Raw genomic sequence first — 23,003 nt, 5'->3', positions numbered from 1 at the left:
ACACGAGTGGTGCGTACGTAGAAATTGAAAAAAATTGAGTTAAAAACACCTGGCGACTGCTTATATTTTTCAATATTCAGCATTAAACGGGAAAGTAGGTTAGCGAGAGGGATGTTATGGGGAGAGTGAGGGAGAGCGCGAGAATGAGAGAGAACTACAGGGCAGGAATGGAGATAAAGAGAGCAAGGAGTAACAGAAAGAGAGTGGGTGTGAGAGCGAGAAAGAGACATGAGGAGAGGAGCTTTTAGTGAGGGGCAAAAGGGCCACTGGTGAGCTTTAGCTAATGAATGGTGTGTGTAGGGCTAAAAGAACAAGATAGCGGGGAGTGCATTCCTTTGAAGTCTGATGGGGGGGGGCGGGGGAGCGGCAGCCTTTGAAGTCTGATGGGGGGGCGGGGGAGCAAATTGTGAGGCTCATGCACGGGCCATAATCTGCATTCCAAAGCCCTCTGGCATCAAAGGAAGGGTGGGAGGGAACGAGCATATGGGGTGTGAGAGATAACAAAAGTAAGAGAGTGAAAAAAGGAAGTGAGGCCGAGCGCGCTGGCGAAAGCAGTCCAGACGCCAGCTTCGCGCTTGAATGCCTCACATGTACTGGCCATAATCCGCATTCCAAAGCCCTCTTGTTAGGCTTTCCTGGAGCCCCTACATAATTTCTCGCAGAAGCAATGCGCAAGCGCATTGGCTACAGCGAGACCTAAACAGAGGGAGAAGAGTTTGATGGTAGCTAGACCAGGCCCCCTAAACATCAGATCTATCCAAAAAAGGATATAGTTCACCAGAAGAATTCTTTACAAATGATGTAGGCCATTCCACCAGAGTCAGTCCCTTGGGAAAGAACAGTTGTTTTGAAACATACATTTTTGCCCCAGTTTGTAGTATGCTTTTTCTTGGGCCTCATCCACACCTAAACACTGAATAATTGTGGGTGGGCTCAGCCATTTCTAGGAGTCAATTGATAAAGAAAGAAGGCGGGATGGGATCGAAAGAATAGTGTAAATGTATCTGGTAGAGCGCTCCAGATTTAATTTAGTAGGTGCGTCTTTGAAAAGAATAAAAGGGATAACCTGTGTGATGCACAGGAATGATAATATTCCAGCATGGTCTCAAAACGAGTTTTAGACAACTCGCTGGCCTCTTTGGGTCCATGGCATTATTCAGGACTCTGATCGTCAAGCATGCGTCTATCTACTTCAGGGACATATGTGCAAGCCCCTATCACCATTGGAATGTCACTTATTCCGACATTCCTGTGGCAATAGGGCCTCGCCTTATTTACAAGGCAGGGTTCAGCCACTTAACGTGGCTTAACACTGCCTTGTAAATAAGGTACCCTTTCACTCTATGTGAAAAGGGGGAGCAAAGGGGATTGTGGTGGGCATTCCACTGCAACACCCATTGATTTTGACATTGCCCCTATTTAGCAAGGGCAGCGTAAATAGGAGGTAGCACCAAAATTAAGACCAGGGAAAACCTTGTCTTAAACAGGCGAAACAAGGAGAAATGCTAAATTTCTCCTTGTTTTTGCTTTTTCCATGTGTGCTGCCTTGTTCAGCACACATCGAAAAAGCAGAATGCCTTTTATTGTTTATGTACAGGAAGGTCCACCTTCCTGCACATAAACAATATTTTAAAAGAGGACATTTTGTAACTTCCATGTGTGCTGCATTAAGCAGCACACATAGAAGTGGCAAAAGGGCATTTCAAGATTGTTTATGTGAAGGAAGGGACAACTACATAAACAATCTTACCCCTGCACCAGCAAAGTGTAGCACCAGTGCAGGAGGAAACGCAAGGCTGCACCATATTATTATAAATATGCTGCGTTTCTGAAGTGGCCGGATGAGGGGGGGGGGGGGGGGGGGGGGGGGTTACGCCACGATGACTAATGCCTCACTCGGCCGAAAATTTTGTAACTTCACTTACCCCTATTAAGGATGAAAATAACCCCAAGGGTCGTGGAAGGAAACACCTTCCTGTAATCAAAGCGAGGCATGCTAGAACATGATGACAGATATGAGAAAGTCACACATTTCACGTGAACGATAATCATTCGAGTTTCAGACGAAGTGCTATGAGTCAGGGTAGAGTTGATGGTTATCATCCTAGTGTCCTCCTTATCACTACTCTGGGCAACTCAGGGGCATATGTACAATCCCCTATTACCACAGGAACATCACATTTTGTGAGGTTTCAGTGGCTATAGGGGTTTTGCCTTATTTAAAAGGCAGCATTAAGCCACTTTTCATTCTATGCTTAGCGGGAAAGGGGTGGCCAGTGGGTGTTGTGGTGAGCGGTCCACTGCAATACCCATTGATTTTGACGCTACCCCCTATTTACAAGGGCAGCGCCAAAATTAAGACCATGGAAAACCTGGTCTTAACTTGGCGAAACAAGGAGAAATGCTTTAGATGGCAGCACACATGGAAAAAGCAAAATGCCTTGGATTGTTTATGTGTAGGAAGGCGACCCTTCCTGGACATAAACAATCCTTTAAAAAAATGACATTTTGTAATTTCCATGTGTGCTGTATGAAGCAGCACATATAGAAGTGAAAAAACGGCATTTCAAGATTGTTTATGTGCAGGAAAGGGAACCTTCATGCACAAAAACAATCTTCCCCTGCACGCAGACACCCTTGCACTATGGCACTATGGCACTATGGGGCAAGGGTGTCTGCGTTGGCACTACACAGCTAAGTGTAACGCCAGCTTCGGGGGAAACACAAGGCTGCACCATATCCTTGTAAATATGGTGCAGTCTTGCATTTCTTATGTGGCGGAGTGAGACGTTAGCCGTCATGGCTTAACGCCTCACTCCGACACTTCTTTGTAAATATCCCCCTCAGTTTTTTAACTGTTGGAAGGCCGACAATGCGCACAGCTATCCGGTCAGCGTCTGACTTAGTGCACGACTTTCTATTAAGCAGTCAGCAAGTGACGTAAGGACGCCTAACACGTGTCACGTAAACATGCCCGCTCATCATTGCTAACGTGATAAGTGGATTTGTGTGAACCATCTTCTTTCTTTTGTTGTGGAATTGCTCCAATCACGCACTTCTGCTGTCACTACAGTCTTTGCTAATTATGATCAAACTATTTGTTGTCCGACTAATCCCTTTGTCATTGTGCTTGCAAGCACCCTTACTCATATGGAGAGATTACTAAAAGAGGAATTGACAACAAACTTGTTTTTAAAGTTTACGTAAGAATATATGACAGTGATGGCGTTCATACTGTCAAGGTAGTCAGAATACCAGCTCAGTGGCAAAGAAAACTTGCCTATGAAATGTTCATGGTCCAAGGAACCTCATTATTATGTGTGTTCATCCTATAAACCTTTCGTTGTTCCATCTCTAAGAGCTGTTTGATATGTTCGTAGTGGTGGGAGATACCTGTTCTAGGATGACCCACTGTATACTCCAGGCAATATGTCCCACCTCCATAAAAAGTGTGTTCATCCAAGTCGTAATTCTGTGACATCCAACATTACTCCTATGTTCACTGATACAGATGCAAACTTTTTGAGCGAGCATGCATATATATTCAAGGTATAAGAACAACAATGTCCCAACTGGTATTAATTAAAGACAATTAGTAAAGATATGTAAATACATTATCTGAAAGGAAACAAGGAGACTCTATATAATTCTGACATGTGCTAAAAGCATCATTTTATGTATAAAAGATTTTAAGGAAAAGGAACAGAAATATAGTTATAGCAGCACTGCAGTATATAAATCACAACAACTGAAAAAACAACCCAACGTGTGACAGTGAAAACCAATATAGCGACGCAGGTGACAATGTGCAACAGCGTGAGTGGCGCAAGGTGACTGGTGAGTACATATACACTGTATTCCTTGATATACGGCGGTTCAAGATGGATTAGAAGTTCATTTAAAAGTATTCGATATGTTCAACCGCTTCGTATTTTGCGCCAATATTTGCGCTGAAAGGTCGACGACGTTTCGATGCAGGTTACTACAGGATCTTCATCAGGACTGGGTCGTGGGCAGTGCTGGGTGCCTTTTTAATGCCAAACAATCGCCGGAGGTCCACAACTGCCAGATTATATGTTGTGCTTCTGATTATGTAGATGGCAAGCGGACTACTTGGCCCGGGTTCGAGTAGTTGGGTCCCGTGGCAATCCCGGGTGTGAAAATGGCTGTAGTGTGGCCAAAGACATGCATTCTCAATTGGTTGTGAAGACCGGGGACGGAAATGTCAGAATCACTCCCGATCGCGGAAAGAGTTCGTTTCCTGGACGCCGATCCCTATCGTGGTCGGCTGATTGAGAGTCAATCTCAAATGAAGATAGCCTCACGGTCTGTCCGGGGGATCAAAAATCTCCGTCAAGGTGACATGAACAGGTGATCATGTAGATCACATAGCCTGAATAGGAATGTATATGTTTCTGAGCTCCTTGGGGTCATTGACCCCAAAATCTAGTATTTTGGGGATCTCGTCCCAAGGCACATGCTGAGTTTACCAAATGGGTAGTGTCCCGCAATGTTGTGTTTAGTGAATTTGCTGAGTATCTAGGGAGTCTGGTATGTACCGGGAGACTTCATGTATTTGTGCCCCGCTTAAGAGAAAACGTTCTTTCCGAAGTTTGATTTCCAGAATGCGCAATGTCTGTTAATGGACTACTTTACAGAACTGGAAAGTGCACTATGGGGCATATTTACAAGGCACTATTGCCACAGGAATGCCACTTTTAAAGACATTCCTGTGGCGATATAGGCTTCGCCTTATTTACAAGGCAGTGATAAACCACTTAATGTGGCTTAATGCCACCTTGTAAATAAGGCCCCCTTTCACGCTGTACTTAGCATGAAAGGGGTGGGCAAAGGGTGTTGCAGTGGGCGATCCGCCGTAGCACCAATTTATTTAGACGCTGCCCCATATTTACAAGGATGTCGTAAATATGTGGCAGCACTAACATTAAGACCAAAACGAACCTGGTCATAACATGGTGCAACGAGGAGAAATGCTTTATTTCTCCTTGTTTTAACTGTTTCTATATGTGTTGCATTATGCAGCGCACATAGAAACAGCAAATCACCATGCATGATTGTTCATGTGCAGGAAGGTGTCCCTTTCTACACATAAACAATCATTTTAAAAATGACGATTTGCAACCTCTATGTGTGCTGCACAAAGAATCACACATAGAAGTTACAAATTGCCATTTAAGATTGTTTATGTGCAGAAATGTGTCCCTTCCTGCACATAAACAATCAATCATTCACCCCAACGCAGCACCCTTGCCCTATGAGGCAAGGGTGCCTGCGTTGGGGCTAGGCAGCTGAAATTAACGCCAGAGCAGGGGGAAATGCAGGGCTGCACCGTATTGGTGTAAATAGAGTGCAGCCCTGCATTTGATAAGTGGTGGAGTGCAACGTTAAGCCAAGAAGTCTAACACCGAACTCCCTCACTTCTTTGTAAATATGTCCCTATATGGTGTCACACCTATCAGTCTTTTATTATCTATCTTAGGATAAGTTACTAATAGAAAGTCACAATTGTTATCAACACCCCTTGTTCAGTCAGACTTTCTATATAATGCTTTTATACTACTTACACTAGGTCAATTTTTAGGTTTGAAAGTCTGTATTTTCATTAAAGTTTTCACTAGTGGTACAATTTCTTTGTCAACTAATGAAAAGTCCAGAAGGCAGATTCCTTCGCAGCGTGTGGGGATGAATGCTGTAGAAGTAAAGTAGTTTTTTTCGTCAGTTGATTTGTAGACCTATGTATTTGGCTCCCCTCTCTAGGTATGCTTTTTAGATCCAAAAACAGCAGTTGTGCTCATTGTATGTGTACATTAAACAAAATACTTTCGTCTATCTCAACCTTCTACAAATTTCATTGTGGAGTGTAAGCTACTAGACAAGATTATCAGAAAGTCATTGATCTATTGCTCTCACAAACTTAAATGATCTTTAAATATATTTGTGTTTGAATAGATGCTACGCTAGGGTGAAGGTGTTGCCCATTCAGGTTCAATGTGTTTGTAAATACAGAGCTCCCTCAAATTCAATAACATGTCATGTAGTCCTACTTCGAGAAGTAAAGTTACTCCTCTACTATTCGCAGAGCATCATCATGTGAGATACTTGCGTAAAGTGCCTCAATATCAATATCTCAATTAATCAATAGCTCACGTTATGTGTCAAAAGCAGTGATCTTCAATAACTTTAAAATTACTTTTGTGTCTTTGATACAGGAAGCCATCTTTTGTACCATAGGTTGAAGGGAGAAGTCTCAAAGTTTCGAAAATGCCTCGTATGAGCCCTGACGATGGTAGTGTGGGTTTATGGATCATTGATAAAAATATTGATTTGTCGGGTCTTTTACCATAAAAAATTCTACTTCATGTTTTCTTATTAATGTTCCTAGTACAACTTTCTCAATGATTGATTTTATATTACTCATAAATTCCTTTAATGGATCTATTTTGCAATTTCTCCTGTCAACAAGGAGATGTAGACACACTTCCCTATAGCTCACAGTGTTGTGTACAACAATGGTCCCAGTTCTGTCAGATGGCTTTATAATGACATTTCTGTTGGTGTGTAGCTCTTTTAATGCTATCTGGTTCATCCCCACTAAGATTGTCTGTTCCAGAACAACTGTCCTACCCCATATGAACAGGGCACCGACTACAGTGGACTGGATTACATAATTGATAAAATACTTGTTTGGTGGACCATACTCTTTTTTTGTATAGATACATAGGGTCTGATTTAGAGTTTAGTTTAGAGGGTACGGCGTCGTAAAAGTGACAAACTAAAGGTTGCTCGTATAGTTTACAGACGAGCCGACCTTAAGTATGTCAGTCATGCAGTCTGCTCTGTTTCCATTGCTGACATACTCATACAAAGGCCCAACGGAGTGAGGGCCATTGGAAGTTTGTCCATCTGACCAATTTAGAGATGAGGGTTGAATGGTCAGTTTTCACTGTCCTCCGCCGCCAGGTAAAACATGGCAATAACAGGCAATGAAAACTGCAAAATGATTCCCACATCATGGGAGACGCCTCCTATGGTGTGAGGGTCATTCGTTTCTGTATGTTCAAAAACAAAAAATCCCACTTTGTGGTCTTATTTTAAAAAATACAAAAATATTCAAAAGTTTGGCAGATGGCACCGGCATGTTAACGTAGTTGCCTGTGGAACGTTTAATATATTGACAAGATACGCCAAGACAGTGGTTCTTCCCAATGTTAAGACATGTCTGTTGGACTAAGATACATGTGGCATGCAGAAGACCCTCAGTGTGGCGGGAATGAAATACTCCGCCTCACTGATGGTCTATCTTTTGTTCGCCAAACTCTAAATCAGACCTAAAATATTCCAACATCAAGTCAGAATATTTTTTCATGTTCTTGCACATCAGGCCATGGTATTTATGCTAAGGGTGTACCATCCTGATACACAGTCAAGGCCTTCCAACACTATTAAAGCATTTCCACAATGAGTTATGAAGTGAAATTCTGTATCATGGCCTTGCTACCCCAAATAATGGATCTTAAGGCACACGTCATGATATATAAATTCTTTATCATCGAATTTCAACCCTATATTATCCCACACCAACTACCTTTTATGGCTTTCCAAGTAGGCCAGTTACAGCAGAATAATCTCGCTTATTTTCAGGTATTTCACGTTAGAATTCACAATATGGCTCCGTTATGCTTGATTGCATATTTAAACAAGCATTTACAATGCAACGGTTTCGCCTTTGGAAAAGTTTGAGCTATTGGCATTGTAAATGACAAAATTTGTATTTATGTGTTTTGAAAATAGATAAATAAATGGCATTGTCATTTACATTGCCAATAGCTCTAACTTTTCCAAAGGCGAAACCGTTGCATTGTAAATGCTTGTTACTTTTTTCAGTCCCTGTATATAAGTGAATGCACTGTAAGAATGTAAGATGAGATGGTCTGTCCCAGTATTTACACAAATAACAATACAAATATACCATTTTATTTCGTTAATAGCACTACTCACCCTAATGCAGAGTCTTCTAGTGAGGTCACTTCCTGGGATGCCATGTGGGATGCCACACGTCAAGAAGTCATGTGCTGTGTTTGCAAGTGTCATGATGTCACTTTCATACTGCCAAATTTGGTCAGTCCAACCACTTCTTTTTATAGGGCTAGTGCCCTGTTACCCAGAAACCGGTCCCAGGACGCTCGTTTCCGGTTCAGGGAAGACCTGGCTTGGCAGTTCGGGCTGGACTGTTCCCATGAGGCACAGGGTCAAGACAGATTTGTATATAGCTGGGTCTAAACTGAGGTGGCAAAGTGAGCTAAAGAAGGATGATGGATTCATCCCAGATCTGTGCCTGGGGGTGAGTGTCTGAAAAGTTTCAGCCCTCCGTCCATCATCTCCTTGAGTCTGCTTATCACCCCCAGCAGAGACGTGCCCAGCAGCTAAACCCAGAGGGGTTCTTTGTCCGGTGTACGCCAGGATATAGTTGTGTCAAAGATTCCTCAATGCGTCACCAGGGGTTCCCTATAAGAAATCCTTTTCCACTTACTGATATTTTCAATGGGCCTGCATTATAAGGGACTCCAGGAAGCATACGTCTTCGACGGCGCTACCATGAGCCAAACTTGAAATGACGGACACCTCTAGGTAGGGGAATAAATGAAAGGTAGCTTTCTTGTGGACACGTGTTGTGGTCTCTGGCTCACAATTGCTAATCCCGATATAGCAAACATAACCCTTCATCCTGGTTAGGTCAACTAACTATTGTTTATCTCGATAATGCCAACCCCATCTGTGTACAGTGCTACGAAACAGCAGAAACTCAAAGAGCAAGCGCTATAGTAAAAGGTGTTATTGTGAACGATTGCTGACTTAAGAGCTGTGGCATGTCACATAGCTCTTCATCCGAGTAATACGTTAAATCCATAGGGTTCAAGTAAACAAACTACGGGGAAAGCAGCATACTTCACTGAAAAATATAATGTAGCTGGACAGCGTCGGCCATCAATCTGGTCGTGACAGTGATTTATTTTATAATGCTCTTCAAAACGCCTTAATTATATAGTTGGCCTATTCAGGAGTCAGTTACATCCATTATCGAGTTATTGGAGAACATTCCATTCTCGCATGCAGGAATTCTGTATTGACGTCGTTTTTAATTTCGTTTGTATTGCCGGTTTTATCGGTGTATGCTTGCGGGTAATGTTTCAATGAAGTGCTCATAAAATGTGGTGTAATGAGGCTGTACTGCAGCTCCGCTCCCCTCTGAATGATGCCTTGCATTATTCAACAGGCCACTGTGCATGCGCAGCTCTCTGGAGCGGTGGTCAGATGCTGTGGATCCCGTGCCTGTCCAGAGAGGAGGTATCGCAGCAGTGCCCAGGATCACACGGGTCAGTGATGAACAGAGGATCAGCCCCTCTGACTGTTAGACGAGAGATCCCTCCACCCCCCCCGCGGGCACAGTAGCTTAATCCAAAAGCGCATTAACTATGCAACCGATGGCAGGAATTTAAACTCATTCTGTCATTACAGTGAAATTACAAGTCTTGATTTTCCAGGCACAGGGAAATTACTGACTTAATGTGCAACTCCTTGTAGGAGCCTAGAACATTCTCCTAAATAAGGGGCAAGCTAAATCAGGTAAATCAGGGCACCTATATGAACATGTGTGTATTACGGAACCGCTTTGAGCATATGTACAGCTGTTATGAGCACGTTTACTAAAGGTCGTTAATTTTGTAACTCCCTTACCTATTATTTCACGGTTCCTGGCCTGGCAGTCCTGGCAACGTGTGTTAGAATCATTCAAAAGCATAACATTCTCATGCTAGCGGGTGACAATCCCGCATGCAATCAAAATTACGAGAGAGCCCTTCCCGTTGCCCTTATCAAAACACTTTCTCGACCAAAGTCGCACTTCTAAAACTCCCAGGCCACAGCTCAGAGCACCCGTACGGCTGGTGAGGCTGAGCCTATAAGGAGGTTTTTCGTGTGAACTGCTGCCGGAGACTGGCGCTATGCTCCCTGAAAGGTAACGACATCGGCCGCAGCAGGGAGGGAATGCGAGACCCCTACCTCTCTCACATGAGGGGGGGGCGCGAAGCTTGCACGGACCAGACCACAGGTCGGCCAGGCCCCCTTCAGCGCCGCATGTGCCCACATACAATTGAAGTGCACTGGATGGCAAAAGGAGCGGCTCAGTCATGCGGGGCTCGAGCTCGGAGCCCCTAAATGCCAAGCAGCCGTGCCAACCAAGCGCACACCTCCCTTTTGTATTCCACCTGTAAGTATGTCAGGAAATGATCGAGCCCCAGGAGCCCCCCTGCCGTGCAGCCGGGTACGCCTGCCAACACTGCACTTCTCTACTCGTGTTTTGTATGGAGACAGTTGCCCTTTACCTCATCTTGGGCACCAGTACCAAGTGCCAATTCTGTCCTTCTGTAGCCCCTGCCTTACTCAGGTACGATTGCGCTGTGATCCGGGGCATGCGTGACTTTGCCCTGGCGCCAAAGTTGCTTAAGGCTGCTTTGCACTAATTGGGAACAACGAAGCGACGGACAGGGACGCGAAACTAATGCGGCCAGAAACCATTCTACCGCCCCACTGCCGCCTCGGCTCTCGCCTCACCCCTGGAGACCCCGTGCAAGTGCAAATGATCCCTGCCGTAACCTGACGGCCCGGACGTGGCCAGTCGTCCCCGGCTTGAGATACAGCTGAAATATAACGGGAATGCCTGACATCGGGCATGGATTTCCTATCGTGGCAGTCGGAGACCTCCACACATGTAGCCCTGCCCCTTAGGCACCACTGGTCTGCTCTCACCTGCGGCCCCTCACCGAGCTAACCATGTGCTCCCGCGACCGATTCTGCAATGTCTCCTACAGGGCAATGCTTGCTGTGGGCCATTAGGTTTAGAGGGGGGGTTAGGGGGGGAGGGGTGCGGCGGACAGCTGTGCTGCCACGCAAAGGCTCTAAACATGGTCGGTCGACACAGGGGACGCCCTGGGGCTTCCGTAGGGCGCTGTAAGCAAACCTCCACACGCCGGGCACCGGGCGAGCATGCTGCTCGAGCGCCCCCTGTCCCAGCCTGCACCCCTTTCGTGCCCATGGCTGTAACGCTGGCCCGCACTCCGGACTTGTCCTCCAATGGCGGCAGTGAGGGAGGCGGTTGTGGGGCATTAACAAACAGCGTACGACATATGCTCCTACCCCCGAGAAATACAATGCGAATTGTAGTCCACCCGGGCACCGGTGTGCCGTCTACTACCATACCCGCCTCTGCAGCCATCAGTATTCCATTACTAACCGATCCGCCGCTGTTGAGACCAGGGAGGCGGGGGGGGAGAATACACGCCTACTTGACTAAATCGACCCCCCCTTCGCATTAACTAAGTCAGCCAGTACCCCGTCGCCCCTGAAAAGGGGGGGGAGCGAGCAGAGCGAGTGATGCCAGCTGCTACCTTCGCGATAGGACAGGGCCCGCCCCGCAGTCCCCAGCCAGTACAGCCCTCTGCGAGCCTGCAGGCAGAGACTCGGCTATTGACCTCCAGGCCCCAGTGGCCCGCTACTAAGCAGGCCACATGTGTCTAGGAGTGTTCCTATTATCGGGTTTCACTGTGTGGCTTAGCTGTGCCAGATTCAGAACGCCAGTTTTAAATTACATTTACAAAACAAGTCAGGTCCCGGGCCGGCAGCCAATCACAGCGCGGCCCGGGGAATGACGTCACGGGGGTGTCCCGGGCCGGCAGCCAATCACAGCGCGGCCCGGGACACACAGCATCAAGGGGCGGGGCTTAAAAAAAGACGCAGAAACGCCCCCGAATCGCGTTTTCACGGGGAAAGCGTGATTGACAACCCTTTCTTCCAATGGCTAGCCTCCATTTATGGAGCTAGCCAATGGAAGAAGGGGCGGATTCAAGTCCCCCATAATGTAAACAATAGCTTTCGCCTGGGCGGAGCACTGCTTCGCAGTGCTACGGCCAGGTCGAAACCTAAAAATCCTAATGCGTGAGCACTTGTGTTTTATTATTATTTTGTTTATATAAAAGGTATCCTTGCATGTAAAATGGATGCACAACGCATTTTGCGATAAAATATAGGGCTAAATGCTGGATTTCCATTCATGCTGGATTTCCATTTTGCATAATAGTAGGGTCATCCCCGAACTTTTTTGCCTTCACCTTCCAGGTTTCTGAACCTGTTCTTGTTGGCCCTTAGGACTCTGCACACTTTATCACTGCTAAAGTGCTTGTGGTCCCTCATTTAAACAAGGTAGAATTGCCTTATAACCAATTGGCATATTTAATTTATTTGTAAGTAACTTGTAAAGTGGTACTACATGTGCCCAGGACCTGTAAAAATTATGCAACTAGGGGGTCTGCAGCGCTAATTGTGCCACCCATTTAAGTAGCCCTTTAAAATGTCTCAGGCTTGCCATTGCATACTGTGTGTGCAGTTTTAAATTGCCACTAAAACCTTGAAAAATAAAGCTTTTGCCATTCCTAAACTTTCCTTTTTATTACTTATAAGTCATCCCTAGGGTAGGTCCTTAACAGTCCAGAGGGCAGAGTATAGCGTATATAAAAAGTAGGACACATCCTTCTATGTTTTGCATGTACTGGTAGAGGAAAACATGTTTTTCTCTGCTGCAAGGCCTACCTCTTTCATAGTATAACATTGGAGCAATAAGCTGTACTTCCAATTGAGAACAGGTGGACAAGTTGAGTTTGGTGTCTGAAGAATTGTAATTAAAAGCCCTCTGTAATGGTAAAGTCTGATTTTTTATTACAATTCTGGAAGCCACTTTTAAAATGTTGCCATTTTCTCGTCCTAGCAATTTGGTGCCTACAGCCTGATCCTGGGTCACATCACTAGGTGTAGCTGCCAGTTAGTCTTTGTGTATTGCTCCCAGACAAAAAGACAAAGGGAAGATAGGTGTTGGCAGGATGGGCTATTCTGAGTTAATGACGGGGCGGAGCTGTCACCTATCACACTTGGACATCACAAAAGCCCTGCCTGAGCACTCTCTCAAAAGGTTTGCCACTAGTCTATTGTGACCCCAGACAATCTGGGGGCCAGGACAGGGAGGAAGGGGATGCCTGACACCTCAGGGAGGATTGCTGTCCGGCTGTGCTGACCTGCTGTCCACTTGTCCGGGTGAGAATGACTGGGCCTGTGTTGGTTTAACTCCAATGGCTATTTGGCTGGCCTCCTAACTAGAGCCTCAGGTAGAGAGGGCTCCGACAACCATGAGTCCAGCACCTCGAATCTGCCATCTGTGATCCTACCATGCCAAGTGGTGCCACCCCAGTGCGGGTCACTTAAAAGTGGGCCTGAAGGTGCCCTCCCAGCCCATCTGTGATTTTAACAGAGCAGATGCATCTCCTCTGCTGTGCCGCGCAACCTCGAGCAGAATCGACGCATTAACTCTGCTGCATGGATTTCCGCAAAGCATCACCACCCGCTGCCTCCCAGGAACCACTGCTGCGCAGCGCATCCTTGAGGCAGACCTTCACATCGCAAGCCCTTTGAGGACAGCATCCTGGATGAAAATGCAGGCCATTGCATTGCTGCTTCGCATTTCCTAGGATTTGCAACTTCGACGCAGGACTCTGCAACGCCTCACAGCCAGGTTCTAAGGTACTCTTATACAGAGGGCCTAGATGGATCGCTGTAGCTGACCCATGCTCTATTGTGGTTGGGCTGACCTTCAGGCTTTGACCCGGTCTAGGGTTATCAGATATCCACATTTGGCATGTTGTGTTTCTTGGCTCTGTATTCTCTTTTTAAACTAATTGAAGTTTGTAATTTTGGTTGTGATATATTTATTAAAAAATACTCTATTTTTCTAAATTGGTTTGAAATTTGTCTTGGTTTGTGTTTTCACTTTATTACTGTTTGATGTGCTGTACAAATACTTTACGCATTGCCTGACTGATCAGTGCCATGCAACCAGAGGGCTGAGCACAGGTTAATTTGGGGTGTGTTTGCACCTCACACCGACAAGGATTGTGGTTTCTGCCTGAGTAGGGTTTTTCCCACCCCTCAACCAGTATCCCATTTTCTTACATTGATGATCATTGGTGAGAATTAGGACTTGTGTTTGTGCCTGAAACCACATCTGCAAGAATGGAGTTTGACCTGGCCAACATAGAGATCTACATGGTGGCCCAGCTGAAGGATTCCTGTAAGGAGAGAGGACTTCTAGCCAGGAGCAACACCAGGAAAGTGGAGCTCCAAAATATCTAATGTCTGGTGCCCGACTTTGTTGTGGAGGACAACATTGACAAGTGGTTTGAAGCTTATGAGATAGCTATGCAGATGCATAGAATCTCTCAAGAGGATTGGGGGGCTAGACCATGGAATCATATCCTTAGTGAGGTGAGGGATGCCCTACCAGCCCTATAGAAGGGGTACAGGGTGAGGTATTCCCCCATGAAAGAAACCCTTGTCGGGAAGTATGGTGTCATCCCTAAATATTGGAGCAGGTCTATCCGTCCTGGATGGATTGTTTTGTTTTCTTTAGACACACTGTATCTGGGTGTGGCTCCGTCCTTTAGCCACTTTGTAAGTATATTGATGTTTTAATCAAGGATTTGGTTAGTTAGCAGTCAACGAACCTTTGGTGGACTTGCTCCTTCACAGCGCAGCTCCATCTGGTAGATGCTGCAATCCCCGTACACTGTTGCTGACCCAGAGATCAGGAGTTCGAGGCCCTCCTCCACCCATAGCCTCCAACATGCGCCTCATCCCACGGTGGTCCAGTGGTGGAGCATCACTGCTCTGCTGCTTGACTGCCCTTCTGTCTACCTTTCCGCTTTTCCTGTCTCTCTGTATTTTTTTCTCTTTCTCTTTTATTCTGCCTTTGACTTGCACTTTTCCTTTTTCTCATGTGTCCTCCCTCGCCGCCCCTGCCACCCCTGCCGCTGCCATCTCCACAGTCCCGCCCCTCCTGTGCCCTTCTCTCTCTTTGCTCTCTCTGTCTCTTTCTATATGCTTTTTTCTTTTACTCTGCCTCAGTTTCTGCTTTTTTCCTTTATCCCCTCTCTTTCTGTTTCCTCCCTCGTCACCCCTGCCACTGAGATCCCCTGTGGCCCGCCCCCACCTGGGTCCCTTCCTGCATTTTCCTGCCTCCCAGTTGCCCAGCCCCCTTAGTACTACTTACTGACAGCCATGCCACTGGCATGCAGAGGAGCACCAACGGCAAGTCTGTCTGCGCGCATCCGCGCCTGGACCCCTCCCTGCACTAGAGAACCTGGTTGTCAGACTTTCCACCACTACAATGCCTTCACCCTCCTCGCCCTCAACCCTGGATGCCCTGCAGCCTGCCATCTAGCGTCACGGAAGAAGACCCAGGGACCCTTTGCCTGCCAATACTGCAAAGGCACCTTCATCCATGTCAAAACGCCAGTTCCTCTCACTGCCCAGCCGACAACAGTGCACCTGACTGGCTCAACTGCATCCTCCTCAACGTGCGGTCCCTCCACAAATGTGCCTCAGAAATCTGGGACCTCCTCAACACCACCGAACTCCCCTGGACCGACCACCACTGCATACATTTTACCTTTGCCACACCTACCATGCACCACCGTCCTCACTGCCACCCCGCTGCAGCTTGATCAAGGCCACCAAAGTATTTTTCATCAACTCCCTCAGTACAACCACTCCAGCAACACCAATGGACTCCACCACCACAGCACTCAAGCTCCACCGATGATCTCCAGCTGCGCCAACATTCTGACACCCCTCAACAAAAGACCAGGAAAGCAATACGCCAAGAAAGCCAGCTGACCTCTAGGAATCCAGATGCACCTGCAGACGAGAAGAGATGGAGAAACAAAAAACTCGGAAACCCACGCTATCTTCAAATCCGCCGCCAATGCACACCACCGCCTCCTCAAATCCACAAAAAAACATCCCTCCAAGACAGAATCAATGTCAACTCACACAACAGCAAAGGACTCTTCGCCATCATCAAGGAGTTTGCTAGACCCAACAGCAAAACCATGGACGTCCCTCCCTTCCAAGACCTCTGCAACAAACTCACCACTTTCTTCCACCACAAGATCAGGAAGATCTATGACAGATTCGACACCCTAGACCCTGCTACTTCACCTGCCCCACCGCATGCAAACACGTCGGACCCCAACAGACCATGCTTTGCTGGACCCCGCTCACAACAGAAGGACACACTCAAGACCATGAAGAGCGTCCACTCAGGAGCCCGTTTGGATCCCTGCCTGTACCACATCTTGCACAGAGCAGCCGCGGCCATCGCCCCCCAGCTCTACTGCACCCTCAGCTGCTCCACCGAAAACACCATCTTCCCCGATGACAGGAAACACACCAAAATAAACCCTTTGCTGAAGAAGCCGTCCTCAGACCTGACTGACCTCAAGAACTTCAGACCCTTCTCCCCCTCCCCTTCCCAGAGAATGTCATAGAGAAGGCCATCATGCCCAACTCTCCGTGTTCTTAGAAGGAAACCCTGTCCTGGACACCTCCCTGTTCTGCTTCCGAAGCAACCACAGCATGGAGACTGCACTTCTCACTGCCACTGATGATATTCGCTCCCTTCTCGACCAGGGTGAGATTGCAGCCCTTATCCTACTAGACCTCTCTCTGGCACCTTTGGCACTGTCTTCCAATGCAGCCTATTCATAAGACTCCACAACACCAGCATCGACAACAAGGCACTGGACTGGATCCACTCCTTCGTCAACGTCGCACTCAGTGAGTTATACTAACCCGGTTGCTCTTAGAACCTACAGAGATCAGCTGCGGAGTGCCCTAGGGCTCCTTCCTAAGCCCCACCCTCATCAATGCCTACATGGCCCCCCTCGCAGCTATCGTCAGAAACCATGGACACAGCATCGTCACCTATGCCGACGACACCCAGCTGATCCTCTCCCACACCAATGAACCCATTACTACCAGACCCAACTTCCACATCGAAATGAAGAATGTTGCTACCTGGATGAAAGACAGCTGCCTCAAGCTCAACTCTGACAAGACCAAGGTACTCATCCTAGGACCCATGCCTTCGTCCTGGGATGACTTTTGGTGGCCAGCCCCTCTGAATCCCCTCCCACCTCGATGGAGCATGCACGTAACCCAAGCATCTTACTGGACTCATCCCCCTCAATGCACCACCAGTTTCCTCAGTCGGCTTCCACATGCTCCTCCTGCTTAGAAAAACATTCAGATGGATCCCCATAGAATCCAGAAAAACAGTCTCCCACACACTCATCACCAGCAGACTTGACTACGGCAACGCACTCTACGTTGCCATCACCCAGATACAACTCACAAAAGTACAGAAAGTCCACAATGCTGCAGCCAGGCTGGTCCTCAACATTTCCCGCAGCAGACACATCACGCATCACCTCCGACAACTCCACTGGATCCCAGTTAACAAGAGAATCACCTTCAAGCTCCTCACACATGCCTACAAAGCTCTCCATGATGAAGGACCAGCATACCTGAACCACCAACTCTCATCCAAAGTGCCCACCAGACAACTCTGTTCAACCCAGCTTGCCCTAGCCTCAGTCCCCTGGATCCACTCAACCAGAACCGGAGGAAGAGCCTTCTCCTACCTCACTGCCAAGACCTGGAACACCCTGCCCCTCTTCCTCAGGCCATCCCCATTCCTGACCCACTTCAAGAAGGGCCTCAAGACCTGGCTCTTCGAACGATCCTACTGCTAGAGGGACCAGCATCCCCCCCCTGCTTCTTGAGACCATCACGGGTGAGTAGCTGCGCTATATAAGCCCTAGATTGATTGATTGCTTGAAAGACACCAAGAGCTATGTCAGTGACAGTAGTGATATGATTGTGCAGCTTGAAGACATGGATTTTGATTTTGAGGGGGAGTTGTTGGTAAGCTTGACACTGAGTCCTTGTATACTAACATTCCCCAACTGGAAGGGACTGAGGTAATAAAGGAAGCTCTTAACATGCGACCCGGTCCCCATATTGTCCCCACTGAGTTAATCATCAATCTTTTGAAAATTTTATTTACCCATAACTATTTTGAGTTCATCAAGGAGTATTTTGTACAAGTCAAGGGAACTTCCATGGGGGCGTCTTATGCCCCAAAGTTTGATATCTTGTATGTAGACAACGTTGAGATGCAAAACATATATGACAACACTGCAAACCCTTACTTTGACAAAGAGCACAACTGGAGGCGCTTTATTGACAATATATTTTTTTATCTGGAAAGGAGACAAATCTAGTTAACCACTTTTCTTGAATGACTAAATTCTTGCTCACCTGACTTGAATTTTACATCGCATACAAGCAATAAAATGGTTGATTTTCTAGATCTCACAATCATGCCTCACAATGGCAAGTTAGCCACCAAACTTTAAAGCAAACCCACAGCCTGCAATACTTTATTGCAAAATACAAGCCATCATCCAAAGCGCCTGAAGGATAGATTGCCATTTGGGCAGTTTCTTCACATCCGAAGAAATTGTAAATTTTGAGCGGAATACTTTCTTGAGGCCAATATCCTAGCCAGCAAAACTGGAGCACCATGGTTATCTATGGCGTTTGATTGAAAGATCTTTAAAAATGACCTGGTACAATCACCATGAATTTTAACTTACCCCTATGCCCTAAAAAAGGGATGGAGAGGGTAGTATGTGTGACCACATTTGGGACACAAAGTAATACCATAACTAAATTCGTCAAGAAACACTGGCCTTTGGTTCAATCCATTGGCATCATTGATGGCCTACCTTTATTTTAATTCAAAAGGGATGCAATATACAAGACCATCTAGCATGCGCCTCCATGTCCAAAATCAATTTTCCAAATTTGGCTTCTTCATGGGGTATCAATAAGATAGTTTGCCACTTTAAATATGGCAATTGTGTAATGTGTAATTCAACGGCCAAATACTAAACAATTCCTGCATGACAACATGGTGTACAATTTATGGGACCACACTTATTGTAATTCCCAAAATGTTGTGTATGCGTTATGGTACCCTTGCAATTTCATCTATGTGGGTCAAACAACCCAAAAAGGGAAAACTCGCTTATCACAACATAAGAGCCGCATACAACATAGAACCGAATATGCGCCTGTGGTATCTCATTTTCTTGACCAACACCATTCTCCATATGGAATCAGATGACAGGTTATTAAATTGATATGGAAACCCCTGAGGAATGGTGATATCCAGTTGATGCTAAATAGAGCAGAGTGCCATTGGATTTTAAGATGTGATAGCATCAATAAAGGTCTAAGCACGCTAGACTAGAGGAATGCATGTCCATAGTGCTGCATTGAATTGGGCTGCCACACTCTGTATTCACTGTATGTATTTCTGCTTTATTAATTATGTTGTACATACAGTTCCATCATTATTATGTCATGCATTATACTGATACTATGGAGAAGTCTGATCATGTGATATCTGAGTCCTGTATATAACTACTGGCATTGCTATACAAGTCCAGTTTAGCATAACACAAAATCAGCAACTAACCATGGGCACATATACTTTTCTCTTTTAATTTTGCCATGTGGTGCTTTTGTTTCAAGGCACATACCTTGCAGTTATAAATTGTCCTTCAGAAATAAGCACATATTTGATTACCTCTACAAAACTGACAGTGAGGTTTCTTGTAGACTTTGCAATAACTCTCCTGCCCTCTCTCGACTGTCCGGTGCCCATCTCGCTTTCCCCAGCCAATTGCATAGTTGGCCTCCCCTGCTCAATTGATTTATTAAGTGCAGCGGCTGAATAGGATCAAAAGCCCTTTTGTTTTAATTTTGACCTCAAACAGGTTTGTTGACCTCTGCGGTGCGCAGAGTTTGGTGCATCCATTAGGGCACTGGGGCGTTGTCCCGCAATCCGCCCGCAGCTCCCTCGGCGTCTTTGAACTTAAGTAAACTCTCAGTTTACAGTTCAGAGATGCAGAGGGAGAACTGACAATCATGTCAGTCAGCATGAGGTTGGACCGCCCCCCCCTTCAGAGTCAAAAGGGGGTGGGCGGTCTGGCGTCATGTTGTCTGACATGCATTCTCAAGGTGAAGACCAGGGTCAGGCAGCAGCACAAGTGCGCATGTCTGGTGAAGGTCGGCAAATTTTTCTGACTAGCCCAGTCATGCGCACTAGTGCCTGCTCAGGCTGGCGGCTGCGCATTAGGAGACTGAGGGTTGATTAAAGGCTCAAACCTTGGTCTCCTAATGGGCAGGCGGGCGGCGAGTATCCCCGCTAAGCCAATCCAGGAGCTGCTGGAGCAGCTCCAGTAATGGCTTGGAGGGGTTGCCAGCAGTGACGCGGCTGTTCCTGTTGGCACCAACGGGACCCCAGAGCAGAGGCGGCGCGGACCAGGTAAGTTTTTTATTCTATTTTAAAACATCTTCCGGCCCCCACCCCGCGCGACTCCCCCCGCGAGTATTGCGAGCCGGGACTGTTCTATGTAAAACCTTGAGCGTAGAGAATAATCACAGCACTAGTGTACGTAGAGACGCCAGAATGTCAGACAAGGCCCCTCTGACTGCGCTAAAACATTTGGGTTTTCAATTTGTTATAATGTAAACTCGGCACAAGAAGCACTTTGTGGGCTGCCGGATGCCACGAAGGGGACCCACCTAAGAAGGCGGCCCCTTTAGTGCCACAGGATGGCACACTGGACAGCCCAGTGTAGCGAGATCCCTTTGGGGTCCCACTCATCATTGCCGGCCCAGGTGGGGGAAGGGGAGAGGTATAAGTTCCTCCACCGCCCGCCTAGCGGCCTCTTTTCCTCATCCCTGACGCCGTTTCGGACGTATCCCCTGGGAGCTGCAACTTGTGTGGTGAATGAGCCCCTCGCCCCCCACCCCATCCCCACCTCCAATGAGGACAGGGGAAGGCCTTGGTGCTGGCCGTAGCGGCTGCCCGACAGTGGGGGGCGGGAGGTCAGCTCCCAGGGGGCTAGAGCCGTGGCACTTCTCCCCAGGCCAGCCAGGTGGTCCCGGGAAGGGGCCTTTAGGGGATGCAGGAAGTATACCCAACATGGCGCTGGCCAGGCTGCCGGGGTCCTGGGTGTCTTGCGGGGTTTCCGGCACCGGCACAATACCTGGGATCTGGGGGGTGGCCAGTGAGACTCTTGGCTCCCGTCCCCCCTTTATCCCCTGGGTCTGGCCGGTGGCTGGGACTGCATGTTGGGGGCTGCCTGCTATCGGGGAAGTGGAGAGAGCAGGCTGTGTTATTTCCTTGACAAGCCTGGGGGTTGCTGGGGTTTGCCCAGGGACACAGCGCCTTTGTTCACCACTGCATCCCCGGGTGGGGGGAAGGAATGCGGTGGGCCTCACAGGCTCCCACCACGGGGAGGCGTGCTGCATGGTCCCCACACGCCCTGTGCTGGGCCTGCGGCGAGGCATGGGCGGTTTTCGGGCTACCCCAGCTGGGGCCGGACGAGTGTGCCAGTCTACGGCGGGCCAGACTGTGGTGCCGGGGGGAGCCAGCTGCCCGGGCCTGTGGGTAACTGCCGCGAGGTGTGGCCGTGTTTGGGCTCCTCCCCTCTTGCCCTGTGTTGCCTGCGGGGGCCAGTCCTTCCGGTAGCGCAGCTGACCTTGGCCCGTGGGGGCCGGGCTCAGGCCCCACCCACATGCACCTGGTGTAGCTGACCCCCGTTGTAAAAACTGATTTGCATATGGCCATGTCTGAACTGGGGTGGCTTGGTGAGCAAAATAATGATGGATTAAACCCAGATCTGTGACTGGGGGTGAATGTTTTGCCATTGTGCAACATTCTGTCCATCATCTTGTGTGTTTTGCTGTTCACCCTATGTGGGAAGGGTATGCCCAGACGTGGGTCCTGTGCTCACTACGCCACTGGAGCCAAGCTATCCTGGCTGATGAAAGCTGATAGCCAGAAACCGTTCCTAGGATGCTTGATTACGGTCCAGGAAAGACATGGCTTGGCAGTTCGGTCTGGACTGTTCCCATGAGGCACAGGGTCAAGACTGATTTGCATATGGCCATGTCTGAACTGGGGTGGCTTGGTGAGCAAAATAACGATGGATTAAACCCAGATCTGTGACTGGGGGTGAATTTTTTGCCATTGTGAAACATTCTGTCCATCATCTTGTGTGTTTTGCTCTTCACCCTATGTGGGAAGGGTATGCCCAGACGTGGGTCCCGTGCTCACTACGGCACTGGAGTCAAGCTGTTAAAGGCAAAACGATAATCATGGACATTAACTGCGCCATCTTGTCTGATGAAAATTCTCTCGTACATATAAGCAGCAGTCATTCTGACTGTCCGCAGCCATTTTGTACTTCATAGGTCACCCTTTGTTTCACCCTGCCCTGACTAACATCTATCTGACCCGCTGACCAAACCTGGTATGTGTGCTGGGGCCATAAACTGACAAACATGCCCGCCTTTGATGGTAGCTTCAAAAAGGAACTCTATTGCCACTATTGTGTTTTTATCTAGGAACCTAAATCAATATTTCTATTTTATGCCCTTGTACGGTTATAATTAATAATATCCCTATAATGGCATAGGAATCATATCCATATCTAGTTGCAGCCCATGCAATCACATTAAGCAAGGCTACTTCCCCGGACTCCTAGAAAGCACAACGAGTTCTCTAAACAAACCAAACCTCCAGCAACCTGGGAAATCCCCATTTGCTTTTGTTTTGATTTCGTCCTAAAACTCCTGTGAAGCACTGTAAGAACGGCCAGTTCTTAGTGACATCTTTATTGACGACTTATGTCCAACATTAAGTCAAACCCGGCACCTTTCAGGTATAAATATACCAACGTTGCAAACACACGGTGGTGGTTTTGGAGCCGAGCAGCTATCTACTTGCCAGAGAGCCCAGCTGATGCGAGAGCCCACGGACGCTGCCCCTCCCTTTTGACGCACTGAGAGAGACGCTGTCTTTTCTCCTGCCGAGAAATCCAGCTCCGGTGTTCTCAGCGGCCTTCGCGGGCTGCTGGGATATCGAGTCCTGAAAGAGAGATACCAGACCTCCTGCATTC

General features: G+C 47.5%; 1 protein-coding gene across 1 annotated transcript in view; it reads right to left on the bottom strand.

Annotated features, from left to right (window-relative positions):
- LOC147701678 (uncharacterized) overlaps window positions 1-23,003 on the bottom strand; it is a 415,435-nt gene that overhangs the window by 175,578 nt on the left and 216,854 nt on the right. The gene's annotated exons all lie outside the window — the stretch shown is intronic.

The sequence above is a fragment of the Lissotriton vulgaris genome, chromosome 7, assembly GCF_964263255.1.
Source record: "Lissotriton vulgaris chromosome 7, aLisVul1.2, whole genome shotgun sequence".
NCBI lineage: Eukaryota > Metazoa > Chordata > Amphibia > Caudata > Salamandridae > Lissotriton > Lissotriton vulgaris.
The sequence above is the reverse complement of the archived record's forward strand: the minus strand, read 5'-3'. Positions and strand labels throughout refer to the sequence as shown.